Consider the following 19,087-nt stretch of genomic DNA (forward strand, 5'->3'; position numbering starts at 1 on the left):
GCAAATCTGGCGAGAAAACCGGCCCCCGAGGCCTGGGGTCTCTGCAGGCACACGCGTGCTCGCCAAGCAGTCTGGATTTCCTTATCTGAAAACACAATTCCTACACTAATGTACCTAAAAGGTAGAAAAATCAGTATCTTCATCGAAATACTCTTATTTTCAAAACCTAACTTGAAACAAGTCTGTAAGGCTGGCTGATCACACGTATTTGAGTAAAATCGACACCTTGAAAATACCACCTAGGAAGCAAGCGTGGGACTGGGCCAGCTCTGCCCTGTGATCCTGGCTCCGCCCCCAGCAGCTACAAGGGCTGGGGTGGGCTCCAGAAGCTTCCGTGCCTCCACGTCCTCCTGTGTGAAATGGCAATCAGCACACCCTCCGACAGAGGTCGGGGTGACCACTGGGTGAGTTAGTCCAAGCAAAGGGCTGAGAAGGTGCCCGTGACCTTCAAGGGACAGCCAGAGACAGGCACCCCAAGGCCCAGGGGCCTTGTTCATTGTCACAGACCCCATTACAGAAAGGGGTTGAGTGCTGTCAGATCTGGGAGTCAAACAGAAAAGCACAGAGAGGAAAAAAAATATCTTAAGAGGCCAAGTGCAGTGGCTTATTCCTTCCATCCTTAGACTTCATCTGGAAGCCGGCGTCGGTGAAACTGCTGGAGAGAAAAACACCTTCTCCCCCAGCCCAGGAGTGAACAGTCTCCCGCCACGTCAAGGCGGGGAGCCGGGAAGGGGAGGGCAGGCCAGCCCAGGCCCCCAAGATCTGGCTGATCAATCCCCCAAAAGGAAACGGGGTACAGTTCCAATTTTTCTTCCTTCTTACTGAGGGGAGATTCACTTAACGTGAAACTAACCACTTTAAAATCAACAATTCTGCAGCATTTAGTGCATTCACAGTGTGGTGCAACCACCACCTCTACCCAGCTCCGAAATGTTTTCGTCGCCCCCAAAGGACACCTCGTGTCCATAGCAGTCACTCCCCACCCCATCCCCCAGCCCCTGGGGCCACTCATGTGCAGTGTCTGTGGGTGTCCCCCTTCCAGACAGTCCACATACATGGAACAACACGACCTGTGGCCTTGTGGGTCTGGTCTCTTCCCATCAGCATATGGTTTTCGAGGCCCATCCATGGCCCAACCACGTTGGGTTTACCCGTTCATCTGTTGTTGGACAGTTGGGCCATCTCTACCTACCGGGTATCGTGAATAGTGCTGCCATGAACACAGGGCACACAGACTTGTTCGCGTCCCTGTTTTCAGATTGTGGGGTACAGACCTGGGAACCGAGAGGCCCCGGGTCGTACGGTAATCCAATGTTTCATTTGCGAGGAGCCACCAAACGGTGTTCCGTTTTCCATTCCCAGCAGCAAAGCACAAGGGCTCCAATCTCTCCGTATCTTGCGTGATGCTACCACCCAGCCATCCTGGCAGGGGACCCATCTGCCCTGCAGAGGACGACGCCGGCCAGGACTCGGAAGGGACCTCGGCCCACGTGCACAGGCAGCTAGAGAGGAGAGCTCACACAGGCCAGCCTGGGGCTCTCATTCACAGGCCACCTGATCTAGATGCTTCCACTCCTCAAGGTTCTCAGCAGCATGACAGCCAAGAAGAAAAACCTACAGCCCTGGGCTCAAGGGCCAGCCTGTGTGAGGCTCTCCCTGTCTCTGACACAGTGGGGACTGTGTCAGCTGGTGCTTGGTCCCCTCCAGGGGCACGGCCCAACCAACCGCCAAGAAAACACCGGATCATTGTCACCCAACTCTCCCTGGGCCCCTCGTTTTGTTATTCTGCTGAAGTCCCGAAAATGGTAAATATATAAAAATGCAACCCTAGTGATTCTATTTCACTCAGATGGGGGCTTCCTGCCAAAGATATCAACTTTTTCACTCCCAAAAAACCTTAAGGTTTGTGACCGAAGGCCCGAGACTCACCGAAACGCTAGAAGGGATGAAGGTCTTGCCAGCACCTGGGAGGGGGAAGATTTGAGAGATCAGCACAGTGTCACGTCAGAGCTGGACTCTAACGGAGGCATGTGGTCCACTCGGGACATCAGAGTCTAGTCCCCTCTCTGGCTCAGAAGGCCCTCACCGTCCACCTCTGCACACCACCACCCTACATAGCCTTCGGGTTCCAAGCCTGCTCGGTGTTCCTGACCTTCCTAGGATGGACAGTCGTCTTAACTGAAATGGGGCACAGGACCCCCCCCCCCGACTCTTCTCGCTCTCCCCACTCCCCTCTCCAGGTTCATGCCTGACTTGCCTGCTCAAACCTGAAAGTCCCAAGAGACTCTGTCCTCCAACCACCGGCCTAGCACCTGAGCCACCTGGGGCACGCAGGCCCGGCGCCATGGCATCCCGGGCCAGCCGGTCAGGTGCACTAGCCCCTTCTCCACCTGCCTGCCGGGCTCCCATATACAAATTCCAGGCCGGCCCGGCCCCGGGTGCTGAAAGAGCCCAAGTGCTCCCCCACCGGGACCGCTCCCAACCCCTACTGCACTCAGAGGCCCCTTGGATTAGCGCCACTCGCTCAACCACCACGACCCGTCCCCCACCCAGGGATGGGCTCCAGGATGCCCTCATTCCTGCATCCCATGCCCCCACCAGGCCCAAACCACAGCAGGGGCTCCACACATGCGATTCCATGTGCTAGCGCAAAAGCCACCAGGGAGAGCCAGCGGCGAGGACGGGAGGTCCAGCCGAGCCACCTCCGGCTCGCTTTACCCCTGATGCCATCTGACCGCCTTGCCTCCCAATCCCCCAAATCCTGAGAAAGCTTCCGCCCTGCTCAAAGTCAGGGAATCGCTCTACCAGCGGGATGCCAGTCTCTTTAAGGGGGACACCTGGAGCTAAAAGACCACTCTTAGTTTCCATGTCCCAGGGGAGGGAACAGTGCACGTGGGGGCTGTGCCACTAAGGGGCCACAGATCACGCCTCCTCCAGCATGCAGGCCCTCCTGCATCTACTCCTTGCATCAGTGACTCCGTGTCCCCCAGGGCCAGGCCCCCTCACAGAGCAGAAGAGCCTCAGGCAGGCGCCGGCCTGCAGGAACGTTCCATTCACCGGGGAGAGACAGACAAGCGCAGCCGGGTCAGTGGGGATCCAGGTCAGAACACAGGAGTCCAGAGTCGAAAATGTCCCGAAGGACACATTCCGGCTGGGTCTTCAGGTGCCCACAGGTGCCTCACCCGGGCAGTGGGGACTGTGTGCGCAAAGGGGCCGGGTGCAAACCATGATCACTGAGGCCTGGTGTGGGGAGGGGAACCAGAGGCTACAGAGCAAGGTCCCCTGGTCTGTCCCTGCCCAGCCCACCCCAACCTCCTCCGCTGACCCGCCAGAACAGGTTCCTCCAGTGTTGGCTGAAAACAGAGCAGCCTGGCCAGCCCTCCTGGTGGCCCTGATTGCTGCGGGGAAGGAGCAGGGACGGGCAAGCTGCCCACACAGACAGGGGAGGTGCAGACCATCAGAGTGGGGTGGGCACAGGGCAGCGCCAGGAGGAGACACCAGGGAAGGCTCAGGAACAGGCATGCTAGCAATCCAGGAGGGGAAGGGGGAGAGAAGCCTCAGGCAGGAGCTACAGGCCTGGAGTCAGGAGGGCAGGGAGGACAGCAGCTTCAGAGAAGGGCCCCGGGCTCCGTACCAGTGTTCCTGGCGTCCCCGGAGCGCTCGGGAGGGGACGCAATGGCCAACAGCTCCCGGGGCAGGGGCAGGGGCAGGATGAAGGAACAGCAACTGCAGCAGGCGTCCCCACCCCCCACTTCGTCCATCCCAGCCTCAGTCACGGTGGTCCTGCCCAAAGTCTCTCCAATCAACTCTAGGGAAGAAATGAAGGCCTGTGATGCGCCCCTATGTCTCCCCAAATACAACTTCCTGAACTTTCAGTCCCTGTCAATGGTTTTCTCCTGGGACCACCCCAGGTGTGCCTCCCTAAGTAGGACAGCCCGTTTTCCTGGCAAGTTGTGCACAAAACCACCCTACGCTGGCCTGAGCCTTCTGGAAGTTTACGTATATCAAGTTCTCTTTCAGGAGGAAGCACCTCCATGTTACTTTAAGACTCCTTGCATCAGGGGTTCTCCTCTGGGGGTCGTTCTGTTCCGCAGGGCACATCCGGCAGTGAGGCTTGGTTGTGATAACAGCATTTAGTGGGTAGAAAGCAGGGGTGCTAACTATCCTACACCACACAGGACAGCCCCCACAGATTACCTGGCCCCAAATGTTAGTAGGGCTTAAGGTGACAAACTGGTTTTCCAAGATGCAGAGCAGTGGGGCAGAGCTGAAGGGCGGGCACTGAAATGCACAGATGATCCTTAATGCTTGCCTCTCGGCACAGAGGCCCCGGGCTCTGCCCTCACGGTGGAAGCAAAGACGGGCAGCCCTGAGGTCAAGTTCTGACACTAGTTGGTTTGAGGACTATGGGCAAGTTACTAAGCCTTTTCCAACTTTAGTATAATGAGGAAAGTACCACCAGCCCCGTAATGAGGTAGAAGCGATTAAACCAGGTTAACGCAGGGCGTTTAATTCTGCTTTCTGGGGTCCAGAGATGGAGACAGATGGGCCCAAGCAAGGCAAGTTTGAATCCCTGCGCAGGAACAAGGGAAGCAGCCCAGCTTGGAAGCAAGCAACGCCCTCAGTGCTGGGGGAGAGCCAACAGTTTTCCTGCAGAACAGAGCTGCGGTTCCGGCTGGCGTCCTAGGATACCTGTCAGTCCTCAGAGCCTCCCCACCTGGCTCCTGTCCTCGGGGTGCTCTCCCCTCTGGCCTGCCAACATCCAAGGGGCCACTGTCCTGACCGCAGTCACCTGGCCCTCAGTGCCCCCTTTCTGCTGAGAGTTCAACCACCGTATCTGGACATCCGGACTTCAAGCCGTTTACATCCCAGCATCAGGAGCCCTTCTGCAAAGGGTCAGCTGGGGCGGGGGCAGACTCCCTGCTGGTCGAAAGGTGCTGGACCGGTCCTGCTCTCCCCCAGGCTGGCTTCCCTTCCTCCAGGGAGCCCCGCTGACTCATCTGCCCGGGTGTTAGCCTGGGAGTGGTTTTGTTTTTCTCCCCTCTGTGCTAGGTTCAGCCACCAGCTCCACTCTCCTGGGACAAAACTAGTAAAATGCGATCAGTACAGCAACCCCCAACCCCACCCACAGTCCAGTATAAACCCCCTGATGCCTCCTCCCACAGATGCTCCCCAGGTCTTCCCGCGTCTATGCCGCCTCTCTCACTGCCCCTCCCCCAAACGGGCAGCAACTCTGGGAACCCTCTGATCTTGACCACGCGAAAGGCAGAAGATGCGGGGTGATTTTGAGCTCCGACTGACCACACGGGGAGACCCTCCCTCCCTCCCTCGCAGCTGTCCCGAGGGCCCCCCACCTCTCCCACCCTGGGGCCAAGAGGAGCGGGCAGCCAGGGGGGCAGGGCCAAGGCCCACTCCAGGCACCGTTCTCTCCCGTGTCTGGTGCCATCGCCCCCGATTCCCCCCCGCCTCCCCGGGATCGGCTGCTCCCTCCCGGCCACTGGGCCAGCGCCCCCGCTCAGCTCACCGCAGCCCACCGCCCCAGCACCCACCGGAATGGGCCCGTCGGGTCGCCGGCATGGATTTTCCCTTGAAGCAGCCCGCCCCCGTTGCCAGGCGAGGGCGCTGACGGGCAGCTATCTATCCCAATAGCAGACGTGGAAGCTGAGGGGGCCGAGCCCTAGAAGGAACCCAGCCAATGGCCATGCACCTCATGGGGCGGGGGGCGGGGCCCGCAGGCCGGAAGGAGCGCCTGGGCGGGGTGGGGTTCCCGCGGGTGCGGCTGGGGAGGAGCTGGAAGGCGGACTAGGAAAGAGAGTAGCAGCTGGGGAGAGGGGGGGGGAGTCTGGGCTGGGGTCGAGAGAAGCAGCTGGGCCGTGGGAACGGCTGGGACAGAGGGTAGTGGGCCCAGTGGAGACAGCGAGGGAAGAGGCGGGTAACCCGCTGCGGGACGCTCCTGCGGATCCGGACCCAGGCAGCTCTCCTGTGACACCCCTCGCCCTGCCACCTCTGGTTTTGGCCAGGGGCCCCTCCCACCTAAACAGAGTGCAGCCTCCTGAGCCGGAGCTTGCGCCCCTTCTCCTCCCCCCCCCCCCCGCCCCCTTACCTCCTCCGGGTAACCAGGTCCTCTGCCTGCATTCTCATCTCCTCCTTCCCAGCAGCATTTAAACGTGCCCACGGGGCGCCTGGGTGGCTCAGTCGGTTAAGCGTCCCACTCTGAGTTTCAGCTCAGGTTGTGATCTCGGGGTCTTGGGGTCAAGCCCCGCGCTCAGTGGGGAGTCCACTTCTCTCTCTCCCTCTGCTGTCCCCCAGCCCACTCTCTCTCTCTCTAAAAGAAAACAGAGAAGAAAAAAACGTGCCCACGTCTGCTCCAGCCTTGATAAAGACTCTCCCTGCCCCCCACCCCCTTCATTCCCACTTCCCTTCCCTTCATTCCTCAAACCCCTGAAACCTGGCCCCAGCAGCTTGTCCCTAAGTCCAGCAGGCACTTTCACAGTGCGCATCCTCATTATTAAAGCCCTCCTTTCTGGGCATCCGAGTCACTAGTCCCTGGCTTCTCTCTTCCTCTCTCCCAGGTAGTTTTCACCCAGGCTCCGCTGCCTTCTGCTTTGCTGGAGGTCCTCCCGCTGCTCTCCCCAGGCTGCGCATCCCTCCCTAACAGCCTTCCTCATGACTTCTATTCCACCTGTCTGCTGTGCTAAGCCCCAAGCCTGCACTTTGACCCCATATGTTTGCTTATCTGGCATCTCCACAAGGCTGCACCCGAAATTCAGCCCAGCCGAAACTCAGCCTCTTCCCTCCAAAACCGCTCTTTACTTCCTTCCTTAGTGCATGTCAGCACCTCCCACGCCTCCTCCCTCTTCCTCCGGGTTCTGTTTTACTTCCAAGATAGCTCCTGCATCCACCCCCTTTCTCTCCAAGTCCCCAGGAGGCCCCTCTCCAGGCCAGACTGCAAGAACAGCCTCCTTCCTGGCCTCTTTGTCTCCTCCAGCCCATTCCCCCTGCTCCCTACTGGAGCCAATGGAGCACTTAATGCCCAAATACCTGTCCTGCCCCTAGACTGAGAGCTAGTAGCCCAAGATCAGCTGGGCTATTCATCAGGCCCCAATGACAGACGTAGGGAAAGCCAGCTGATGGTTTTTAACTGTTCCTAAAGTTCACAAAGATTATTTCTCAAGGACACATGGCTGCACCTGTAAAGTATCATAACGATCCCTTTGAGTAATAAATGTTTTTTTTTTTAAAGGTTTTATTTATTTACCTGACAGAGAGCACAAGCAGGGGAAGCGGCAGGCAGAGGGAGGGGAAGAAGCAGGCTTTCCGATGAGTGGGGAGCGGGACAAGGGGCAGATCCCAGGACCCCAGGATCATGACCCGACTGTAAGGCAGACACCTAACAGACCGAGCCACCCAAGGGCCCCGAGTAATGAATGTTTTACTGAAAAAACTTTGAACTCCAAAATCATAGATCAGCAACAACTTTGCTGTTTGACATTCCATCATTAGGAATGAAACTTCCTGCTCCCGCCTGGAGAATTTAAACCAACTTTGCCAGAGAAGAGCCTGGATTTGCAACCCAGGTGCAGAGCTCCAGAATAGCTTTGCGGTTCCCAAGAGAACAGAAGCCGGTCCACTTTGCAGGCCTGACCTGATGTTGATCCCTTCCCACATGGCCCTGCTTTGCCCCCAAGCCCGTGGAAACACTGCTTCTTTCAGCCTTCACCCAAACTCCACTTTCCACAAAATCCGATGAAAGCTCGCTCTTTACCTTTGTCAGGTGAGCTGCCTCGGGGTTCCTGGTGCGGTGGGTAAAGAAACCTGCTTAGCCAGACGCCAGGGTTAATCCTGGGGTTCTTAGGCTGGTGGAATTTCAGTCCGAAAGAGGGAGGGCAGTACTTGTCTCTCCAGTTCATAAATACATATGGAACAGCAACAGGCTCTCAACATCTCGTGCTTCATCATCATCATCACCTGCACCTGCTGAAGGCATGTGAGGTGGGGGATGAGGATTACATTGAAGGGAGGGGCTGGCTGGGGGAGGGTCTGTAAAAGAGAGGTTTGGAACTGATCGAGGGCAAAAAACAAGCATATTGAGAGGCTATGGGGGAAACAGGTGGGAAATATACAAGGAGGTCTAGGCTTAAAAAGAACTCAAAGGCCATCTGAACATTTTCCTTTCTTGGGTCAAAGATGTATTGCCTTTCCAAACTTTTTTTTAAATTTTATTCATTCGTTTGACAGACACAGAGAGCACAAGCAGGGGGAGCGGCAGGCAGAGGGAGAAGCAGGCTCCCTGCTTGATCCCAGGACCCTGGGATCACACCCTGAGGCGAAAGCAGATGTTTAACCGACTGAGCCACCCAGGCGCCCCTTTCCAAGCTCTTTCTGCCCATCCTTGTCTCCACCATCCCTACCAATCAGATGCTTCCTGGCCATTCTCCAACTCTTAACCTGGACATGGGAGTTCCTTCCTTCCATGGGCCCTGCCTCAGGGCTGCACCTGGCTGATAGCAGCCTGCTAGGCACGGCTTCTTGTAGCAAAACTGGTCTGAGCACCAAGGCCTATGTGCCAGGTGAGGCAGATCCAGGAAAGCCAAGTGTCCCAAAGCCCAGCCAACCCCATGTCCTGCAGAACGACGACAGTGAATGGTCCCAGCTCTCCAGCTCATTCAAGTTAGCTTTCTGCCACCTGCAGTCAAGGTGGTAGAAGGATTGGGTCCCCCTGTATTTATGCACACATGCCGGCTCAGGGGAATAAGGGGGAGACCGACGTAGTTGGTTTGATAGTGTTCTGATCTCTAAAACCAGGGACTCCCCCTGTGCCCATTGCCTGCACCTGGGACGGTGCCACCACCCCCTGCCCTGGCTGGGCCCTGGCCGGCGGGAAATCCCTTGGTAACATCCACGGTGGCTGCTCTGTCCACAAGGTCCTCCTGTTCTCCCTCACCACGAGCCGGCGAGGCTAAGCCACATCATTGATACAATTGTCCTCCACGAAAAAGGCTTTTACTGGTCTAAGCAGTAAATGAGGGGTTGGCCGGCTTACTCTGTGAAAGGCCAGATAGTAAATACTTTACATTTTTCAAGCCATTCAGCCTCTGTCACAACTATGGGATTCTGCTGTCCTTGCACAAAAACAGCCACAGACAATATACCATTGAACAAGGCTGTGTGTAGGACTTTCAGGAAGGCGGCTGAAATGTCAATTTCATGTAATTTTCACACATCCTGAAATATTCTTCTGTTGATTTTTTTCCATTTAAAATGTGAAAATCACTGGTCACTCACTGGCTATACCCAAACAGGCAGCCAGCCAGATTTGGCTTACAAGTTAGTACAGTTCCTGTTGTGTTTTAATAATATTTATATAAGCTTCAATTTTGCACATTTGTATTACATACCCTTAAAAAACTGGGGTTTTGGGGGGGAGAACTCCCAGTCAGTTTTGGCCCCCAGCACACATGGACTCCACTGCAGGCCTTCCTCTCAAGAGCAAGTTTGAAATATCTAGAATTTTCCAAACTCCCTTAGGGTGTGGCTTGGTTCTCCAGCCCCTCTTGGGGTACATTTTGTGTTAAAAGAGTGGAATTTGAAGTAAACATTGGAAACATAGTGATGCCAAAGACCAAGAAATGGACCTTGGGCTACTTGGATGACCTCATTCTGCATGACCACTCAGAGTTTTTGTGATTAGCAATTCTCAATGACAGAGCAGCCTAAAAGCCTTTGGAATGAATCCCAAACACACCAAGGTATGAACAGTTTTTCAATTTCTGGAATGTACTATGTAATGAAATTTGGATCCATCTTTCCCTATCTGTCGAGCTACGTGTCATGAAGAAATTTGAAGTTATTAAAACATGTATACCTATGATTGACTAATAAATGTAGAAGAGGCAAATCTTCCCTTCAAAAAAAAAAACCATAATTTACATAGATGATCCTGAGTCAAGGAGGTGGAGCCTAAGTCCCCAGTCCTTAGGTGGGCTGGGCACAAGGACTTCCAAAGGGGACATGATGGAAACAGGGGAGGGGTTAACCCTGGAATGGACCGACAAAGTAATTGAAGAATTACTTTTCAGTGTAAGGATGACACCGACAAAAGCGACCTCAGCCGTGTGATCAAGGTCAACATCAATAGTGATGAATTGTGTTGATGCCATGGGCCCTTCTGGGCTGAGAATGCCCTTGTTCTGGGGAGTCCCCTCCCCAGGTGAGGTGAACACCTCCTCTCCCGAACCACAGCCCACCATGGGCCTGGCAAGCGCAGCTCATTCATCCAGTCAGGCTGGCCTGCGTGGCTAGGACTCCCAACCATCCCGCCAGTCCGTCCCTGTTTCAGCTTTCTCTTGGGATCTTCTACCTACTCACCCTCTCCTCCCACCGCACCAGCCTATTCTTCTTACACTGCTCCGCACCTTTGCACCCCAGTCCCTTCCGTGAGCTCATATCTCTGCTCCAGGGAGCGTTAATCCCTCCCGGAAGGAGGGTCTTAAAGGCCATGGAGAAGAGGGGAGATCTGGTGAAGTGGGGGGAGACTTGTTGGGGACACTGAAGCCATTTCCCCAGCACTACGTGGGGAGCCAGCCTCTAACCTCAGGGCCAGTGGGGGTGGCGGCCTCTCCAAGAGTGCCAGCCAATGTCCACGTCACACGTGCATTACCAGAGGTTGTCGGGGCAGCAGAGAAGGGTCTGTTCCTGACAGTGACCACCCTGCCACCCAGCTTTTCATTAGAGGGACGGAATCTAGGATAGGATTCAGAAGGCAAGGTTGGCACGGCCGCCTGGAGTCACCGTGGAAAAGACCGTCCCCAGGGCGCAGCGCCGACTGCCTGCAGGGGCATCAGCCAGCCCAGGGCAGAGGAGGAGCCCCAGAGCAAGGACGAACACTGCCCAGTCCAGGGAGTTGCGGTGGGCAAGGAAGCCTCCCAAGGACAGACAGAAGTGACCATGCGATCCACATCAGCTGTGAACACGGGCCAGCCCCAGGTGGCCGGAGCCAGCTTGCCACGTGCATCCACGTTCTGATCTTGAGAACCTGTGACCTTACTGTGGCAAAATGGACTTGGCAGATGTGATTACGTTAAGGATCTTGAAAATGGGAGATAATCCTGGATGATCCAGGTGGGCCTAATGTCACCACAGGTCCTCCTGAGAGGCAGGCAGGAGGGTCAGAGGCAGACAAGGGGACACGAAGATGGAAGGGAAGACAGATGCTGGGTTACTGACTTGAAGATGGAGGAAGGATTTCTAGAAGCTGGAAAAAGCAGGGGAGAAATTCTCCTCTAGAATCTCCAGCAAGAACACAGCCCTGCTGACACCTTGACTTCAGAAGTCACCTGACCTGAAGAGAATAAGTTAATACTGTCTTAAGCCACTGAACATGTGGTAGTTTGTTACAGCAGCAATGGGAAGCTAACACACTGCTGTTCATCAAGAAAAGAATTTCTGCCCCCCATCTCTCCTCCCTCCCTCAGCCGTGAGCCTGCAGGGGTCAGAGACAGGCTTGCCAGATGTAGCAAAGAAAGATACAAGATACCCAGTTAAATGTTTTTTAAAGATTTTTTATTTATTCATTTGAGAGACAGAGAGCACAAGCAGGGGGAGAGGCAGAGGGAGAAGCAGACTCCCTGCTGAGCTGGGAACCTGACTAAAATCCCAGGACCTGGAGATTGTGACTTGATCCTGAGCCAAAGGCAGACATTTAACCATTTGAGCCACCCAGGCGCCCCTACCCCCAGTTAACTTTTAATTTCAGATAAACAGTTTTTAGTATAGTCCCCAGTATTGCATAAGACATCCTTACACTGAAAAGCAATTCTTCATTGTTCTTCTGAAACACAAATGGTACTGGGCAGCCTGGTTCTACCTGGCAACCCTAGCCAAAAAATAGCAGCTGTGGGGCGCCTGGGGGGCTCAGTCGGTTGGGCGTCTTCCTTAGGCTCGGGTCACAATCCCAGGGTCCTGGGATCAAGGCCCCCTCCTCCGCAGTCTGCTTCTTCCTCTCCCTCTGACTCTCCCCCCCAACCTTGTGCTCTCTCTCACAAATTTTTTTTTTTTTTAATAGCAGCCGTAAGGGAAGGGAGCAAGAAGGAGGAACACCACATTCCCCTGATGTCCACAGCGGACTCCAAAAAAGAGGGGAGAAGTTTTAATATTAAATCAAGGTCCAAGCTTTATTAGCCAAGACTGGACATTTTAATTAATAAATTGAGACCACTTGCCATCCCAAGTGACCCAGGACCTAATTTCCCAGGAATGGACAGAAAAAAATCAGGGGAAAGTTCTGGACCTTTCGTCCAGGATCAAGAGGGTGGCTCTCTCCCCCCATCACCAGGGAGCATGTTCAAGGGGCCGCAGAAATGAAGGAGATGGTATGACTGCACCTGCAAGGCAGTCTTGGACCAGTGACAGTGGGACAGATGAGCTCAGTCTCTAGTCCAAGGTCAAGGTGCAAACAGTCAGCCCGGAGGAAGAGTCCTGCATTTGCTTTGCATCCTCTCCACCCCCACCCCCCACCGCCGCTGAGTTAGGAGCCACTGTTGGGCGGGGAAACAGGCTCTTCCCATTTTCCACGCATTTTCCAATGTGGCCATATTCCCACAAGGTGGCGCTCACGATCACAAGATACCTTGCTACAGTCCTTGTTTATAAAATAAAAATTTTAGGGGCACCTGACTGGCTCAGTTGGTAGAGCGTGTGACTCTTGATCTCAGGGTTGTAAGTTTGAGCCCCACATTGGGTGTAGAGATTACTTACAAATAAAATATTTAAAAAAAATAAAAATTTCAGATGCAGGTTAGATTTTAAGATTGTTGAGAATACAGAGAATTCCTGTGTGCCCTACACCCAGTGGCCCTGTGATTAACATCCTAAGTTAGTATGGCACATGTGTCCCCACTCATGAACCAATACTGATTCCTCGTTACATGAGCTCTCCGGGCTGGGACAGTTTCTCAGACTCTCCTTGGTTTTTATGACCAGGGCAGTTTGAGGTGTGCTGGCCCCTCGGCTGGGATTTGTCTGAGGTTTTTCTCACAACTAGACTAGGGTTGTGGGTTTGGGGAAATGAAGACTCCAGATGTAAAGCACCTTCTCATCCATCGTATCAAGGTCATAGGCCATCACTGTGACTTAGCTGGCCAAGGTCATGTCCATCTGGTTTCTGCATCATACAGTCTCCCCTTCACCTTCCTCCTTCTCTGAATCATGTGTTTTTTAGAGGTTTGGAGCATATGACAATTACTTGGTGTTCTAGCCGCTCCCTGCCTCTCCAGTTCTCCAAGTAACCCTTCATCAGTGTCCTCAAAGGGGTCATAGGAAGAAGGCAGCTGGAGAACAGCAGTGTGAGAAGGGTAAAGGGGTGCCGTGTGAGCATCACCCCCACACCTGTGCCCCCACACCGGGCCCTGTATCTGCCTGGCAGGAGGTACTCGGGAGATGTCTGCTCTCCTCTCTGTCCTCGCCAGCCTCCTTGTAACGGTCAGCGAGATCCCACTAAGTCAAGTCACACCCCTCGCCTGCTTAAAGACCCTACAGTGAATTCCACCCTCCCAAGCAGACCCCACGGCTCCCACACACCCTGAGCTTGGCCATCTCTCCCTGCACGCACGCCAAGCCACTCTGAGAGCATGCCGAGCCCCCGGCTCTGAACCTTTGCATGGGCCCTTCCACTCGACCAGATATAAGCACCCCCACTTGCTCCACAGCCTCACCCTTCAGGCCCCGGCTCAAGTTCCAGCTCCCAGAGAACTGCCTGCCCCTCTGTACCCCCTTCCCCCCAGATGCTGGCATGAAAAATTGGAGGCAGAGGAGGTAAAGTCCTCTGAAAACAGAACCGGGTTCTAGGACAAATGGAGAAGACACCGCAGATGAGCCCTGGGGCTTGGTGGGGGGTGCGGTTTGGAGGGTTTATGCCCCATCCTGTTGACTGCCTCTCGCCACGTGGTGGTGACCTGGGGACACACACGGTCCCTTCACAGTATTCTGTAAACTCCACAGTGTTCGTTACATCCTGGTTTGACAACCCACCATTTCTCACCACGACCAAGCTGTGGTCACAGGTCTTTCTTCCTCTAAAACCATAAAAGGTGTCAAGATCTCCTCATTGCTAAAATCCTCTGTGCACACGCTCAGTTGGAGGTGCCCTTGCAGCCGAGCTGAGCAAGGCCGGGGTCACAGCCGCTCACCTGTGCACCCAGGGCCGCTCAGGGGATTGCCTTATATGGTGAAAAGCTGCCGTTCTGCTGGGAGCGCCACGGGCCTCATAAAGGAAGTCCAAAGTTTCAAAAGAGGCTTTGCACGGATTTTTTGCAGAAGGTCTGGCCTCCAAGCCCACAGCATGCTCACTAGCTTTCTGGAAGGGACACTGTATCTATGGCAACCAGGAATTAGGTGTCAAAGATACATAGGGGGTTATCCTACTTCCTGCCCAACCGTTAAAACAAGCAGAGATGCGTGGGGAACTTGGGGCTTGGGAAGGCCAGCAGAGAGAGGCAGTAGGGTGTTATAAATGGAAGGGAACCAGAGGAAGCTGCTGTTTTGGATCTCAAATACTGCAATAGTGGTGAATGTCGCCACCAGGGAGCCATGGGCCAGGCCTGTGGGAAGCGTCCGGCACTTGGCATCTCAACAACCCAGCAGGAAAAGCACCACTATTGGTCCCACTCTGCAGACAAGGCAAACTGAGGCTCAGAGGGTGGCAGTAACTTATCTAAGTGGTCTACCAGATACCTGGTGAGTGGGAGGGACAGACCAAGCCTCTGAGAACCCATCCCCCATGACACTGTGCCAGAGGGAAGGAGCAAAGTTTGCAGGAGCTGTGTCCAGTGCCATGGGGCACAGGAACGCTGGCTGGTCCCAATGTGCTGGCAGCAGGAAACCCACCAGAGTTCAGAGACCAGTTTGGGTTTTGTTTTGTTTTTTCATTTTTTAAAATTGTTTAAGACAGGGGCGCCTGTTGTTAAGCATCTGCCCTCGGCTCAGGTCATGGTCCCAGGGTCCTGGGATCGAGCCCCGCATCGGGCTCCCTGATCCGTGGGGAGTCTGCTTCTCCCCCTCCCGCTCCCCCTGCTTGTGTTCCCTCTCTCGCTGTGTCTGTCTCTGTCAAATAAATAAATCTTTAAAAATAAAATAATAAAAATAAAATTAAGACAAATATTTTAATTGTAAAATATCTCATTAAGTTTCATTTTGAAATAATTATAGGTTCACAGGAAGTTGCAAGGGCAGGACAGAGGTTCACTCAGCTTTGCCTTGGTGACACCCTCCATAATTACGGTACAGTGTCACAGCGAGGAAACGGACGTGATGTGCGTAGGATGTGTCCCTTCATCCCGTGTGTCGATGCGCGCAGCCATCATGCCATCAAGTGCAGAGCAAGTCCCTGACCACAAGGCTCTCCCTCATGCTACCTTTCCAAAATTTAAAGTGGAGATAACATGTTGAAATATCTTAGCCGTATCAGCTTAAATAGAAACTAGAATTCATGTCGCCCGTTTCTTTTCACATTTTAGAATGCAGCTACTAGAACATTTAGACGCTTCCCGTACGGGAAACAGCATCCTGTTTTCACTGGACAGCCCTGGCGGAGTTCAGACCCCAAGTCCCCGGACCTCCCCGAACCTGGCTTCTCTGGAGGAGCCCAGTTCCTTGGAGTAAGTGTGCCACCGTTCACGCACTCAACCCATTTGCTGAGTGGCCGCTGTGTGGGGGGCACTGTGCTAAGGGTGCAGACACAGAAGCAAGTCCTGCTGCTCAGAAACATCAAGTGTCCCTGCCCCCAGAGTGAGTGAAGCAGGCAGGGGGACCCCAGAAGGCCGCCGCACTCCCAATACCTCCCCGAGCTCAGACTTAGGCAAACAGCAGGCAGGGGCGCTGGGGGAAGAATTCGGTACCCTCCTGGAGAAGGTGCTGGTGTGCATCACTCTTGTTCCCAGAGCACTCAGGGGGCCCCCTGCAAACCAACACCCCTCTCATGCATCCCCCACCCCCCACCCGTCTTTCCACCCATCCATTTCCAGAGGTACTTAGCCCCCACTGCCCCCTTAGACTCACCTGCAAAGATTTTTTTCAATTAAGAAAAAAATTTTAACATAAGGAAAAGTGGAATAAAACAAATCCTCTTATACCCACTACCTAGATACAACAATTGTTAACATTTTGCCATATTTCCTACGTGTTCATAGTATTTAAGAGGAAACCAGAGTCATCCTGACATTTACCCTTAAATAGGTCCATCTGCATCTCTTTGTGAAATAGGACCCTTTCATACCCAACCACAACACCATTAACAAAAATCCTTAGCGTCACCTGATCCTCAATCTTGGGATTCTGGTTAGAAAAGCTGGGTCTCAGGTCTTGCCCCAGACCTACTGAATCACAATCTGTGTTCTAAGAAGCTCCCCCCAAGTAATTGGCTGCACATTACAGTTTGAAAAGCAAACTTTATGCCCAGTCTGTTATGAGCTGAATTTTTTTTTTTTTATTTGAGAGAGAGGAGAGCAGGCAGAGGGAGAGAGAATATCTCCAGCAGACTCCACGCTGAGTGTGGAGCCTGACACGGGGCTCGATCTCACAACCCTGAGATCACAACCTGAGCTGAAACCAAGAGTCGGAGGCTTAACTGACTGAGGCACCCAGGCTCCCGGGTGGGCCGAATTCTATCCCCTCAATTCATATGCCAAAGTCCTAACACCCGGACTCAGAATGTGACCTCATTTGGAAATGGGGTCATTGCAGATGTCATTAGTTCAGATGAGGTCACAGTGGGGCAGGGTGGGCCCCTAATCCAATAGGACAGGTGTTCCTACAAAAAGGAGATTTGGACACAGACAGACGCACACGGGGCGGACGATGTGAGGAGATGGGGAAAAGGTGGCCGTCTACAGGCTGGGGGAGGGGGGCCTGGGACTGATCCTAGGCAGAAGGACCAGCGCTGCTGAGAGCCACCTTGATTTTGGACTCCGGGCCTCCAGAGCCAGGTGAGGATATGTGCATGCTGTTTTAGCCACGCGGCTGGGGGTACTCGGCCACAGCAGCCCTGGGACATGACGCACAACCCATACTCAAAACCTCCCCTGCAGTGTCTTTCAGCTACCCAAGGCTGAGGCCATGCTGAAAGGTTCCGGCATCGCTGATCTGGGTGCGGCTTAGGCGTGGGTGCTCCGGACACCGCCGAGGATTCTCAGCTGCAGCCTGGGCTGAAATCCTTGCTCTGTTTTCCTTGTTAACCATGAAACAGCCTAGCATGTCCCCCCCCCCCCCCCCGGGGCTGGTTGCTTTGTGTAGAAGGGCTAGTGAATTATCTGGGGAGAGAAATACCCAACATCAGGGTAGGCACCCTCAGACCTGTGGCCCTCAATGTGGGTTCCTGAGCAAGCAGCATCCACATCACCGGGGAGCTTGTGAGAAATGCAGATGCTTGTGTCCCACACAGGCGTCAGGAATCAGAGACTGTGGTGGGGGGCCGGACAAGCTATGTTTTAAGGAACCCTCCCAGCGATTCTGATGCACACCCAAGCCTAAGAACCACAGTCTTAAAGAAGTGTGGGCCCAAACTCTGCATGTGCTCTGACAACCTCCATCTGTACCACCCTGTGGGGACTTTAAGAGCCTCAGCTCTACTGTCCAGGTGTAAAGCAGCAAAATCCCATGTCAATAGCCTCAGCCTGTGTATTTCCTTCCCGGACCTCAAACTAGCATCTCCATCCAGCTAGGGCTCCCAGAGGTTCACTTTGTTAACTTGTGTGTTGAAACATTAACACACTAACACAGTAACAATTTCAAACATCCTAAGAGAAGATATAATAAAAGGGAAATCTCGATACTCCTTCCCAGTCCTGCTCCCCAAAGGCAGCCAAGACCAGAAGCTTCTCAGGGTTTTTCCCAGAGCTGGTCTGGGAAACCGCATCCGACTGCATCTACACCCCTTAAACACACACACCAGGAGCCGACAACCAGCGGCCCACCTTGTCTCTTTCCTCCATGTACTAAACAAATACGCCCCACCCTGGAGCTCACACAACCATTTTCATAATGTGCTGCCATCCAAGAATATATAATTGAGCCAAACCCTTACGGACGAGTGTTTTGGTTGCTTCCCATCTTTTGCTTCTATGGACAACCCTGCATTTTACCATTCCTGGACACACGCCTTTACACAAATGGCCGGTTGTTTCTGGACTTGTGGATTTCACAGGCCAGTTGAAACATCAAGGGGCTGCTACAATGTTAAAAGGCTGTTTAAGAATAATACTGTCTACCATTGCTTCTGTTTCAAGTAAAACCATTTCAACAACTAAGTCTTAGAAAAAGGAGATTTTTAAAAAACAATAAACAGAATGCATCGTTTTGTAGAATGCTCGCGTTTCTTGTGTTACTACAGACCTGGGATGACTTCACGCTGGACTGGCGGGTTCTCCACACCTTTCTCGAGGAAAGAAGGGGGCCGGAATCACACACGGGTGCTCATCCACCGACATCTCCGAGGGCACGGTTTTGTAAAGAGGGGCCCCACCAGGTTTCCCCCCATTCTGTCTTCAATGACACGACCTGCTGCTGATGTGGAGTGAGCCCTTCCATCCTCATTAGGCAGGGCCACTGAATTGCCAGAGATGGTAACTATAAGCAGGTGCCTAATGAGATTAACGAGGCAACTGGACAGCTGTTTAGTTTTCAAAACAAATCCCTTAGCAGGTGCTTATCAACTCAGCTCTGTTAAATGCCAATTGCTCCATAATTCCAGGTGCTAAAATGGCTGGAAAACAAAATGGGTTTGCCTGTGGTCTGACCCTGCCCCCCCCCCAGGGACCCCTGGTCTCTCCTCCCCTATGCGTAATTGCAGATGGACCCTGCAGATGGCTGCTAACCCATGCAGATCTGAGGGCAACGGTGTCGGCATCACCTGGAGCCAGAACTTGAGTTTTACCAGATGATTCACGGGCACATCAACGTTTGAGAAGCTCCGACCTAAACAGAGCTAAACCCACCAAGACCCAGGGAAGGGGTGCAGTCAGATGGCATGAGCTGGGGGGCACTGTGCATTGTCACACAGCTGGCTGGGATCCCACTCTGCCACGTGTTTGTGGGA

At 53.8% G+C, this 19,087-nt stretch overlaps 1 protein-coding gene across 5 annotated transcripts in view; it reads right to left on the reverse strand.

Annotated features, from left to right (window-relative positions):
- MEAK7 (MTOR associated protein MEAK7) overlaps nucleotides 1–19,087 on the reverse strand; it is a 50,749-nt gene that overhangs the window by 11,032 nt on the left and 20,630 nt on the right. The window contains exons 4-6 of one of the 5 annotated variants that reach the window (XM_088027509.1): nucleotides 7,766–7,977; nucleotides 6,104–6,325; nucleotides 1,930–1,964 (exon numbers count right to left, since the gene is read on the reverse strand). The gene's annotated coding sequence lies outside the window, so the exon portion shown is untranslated. Of the gene's footprint in view, nucleotides 1–1,929; nucleotides 1,965–5,524; nucleotides 5,599–6,103; nucleotides 6,386–7,765; nucleotides 7,978–19,087 lie in introns of those variants that run through there. The other 4 variants (XM_088027510.1, XM_028092252.2, XM_028092258.2 and 1 more) reach the window with 4 other exon arrangements.

This window comes from Eumetopias jubatus, unplaced genomic scaffold (genome assembly GCF_037043125.1).
Source record: "Eumetopias jubatus isolate StellerSeaLion01/CBP00866 unplaced genomic scaffold, mEumJub1_p1.0 scaffold_10, whole genome shotgun sequence".
Taxonomy (NCBI): domain Eukaryota; kingdom Metazoa; phylum Chordata; class Mammalia; order Carnivora; family Otariidae; genus Eumetopias; species Eumetopias jubatus.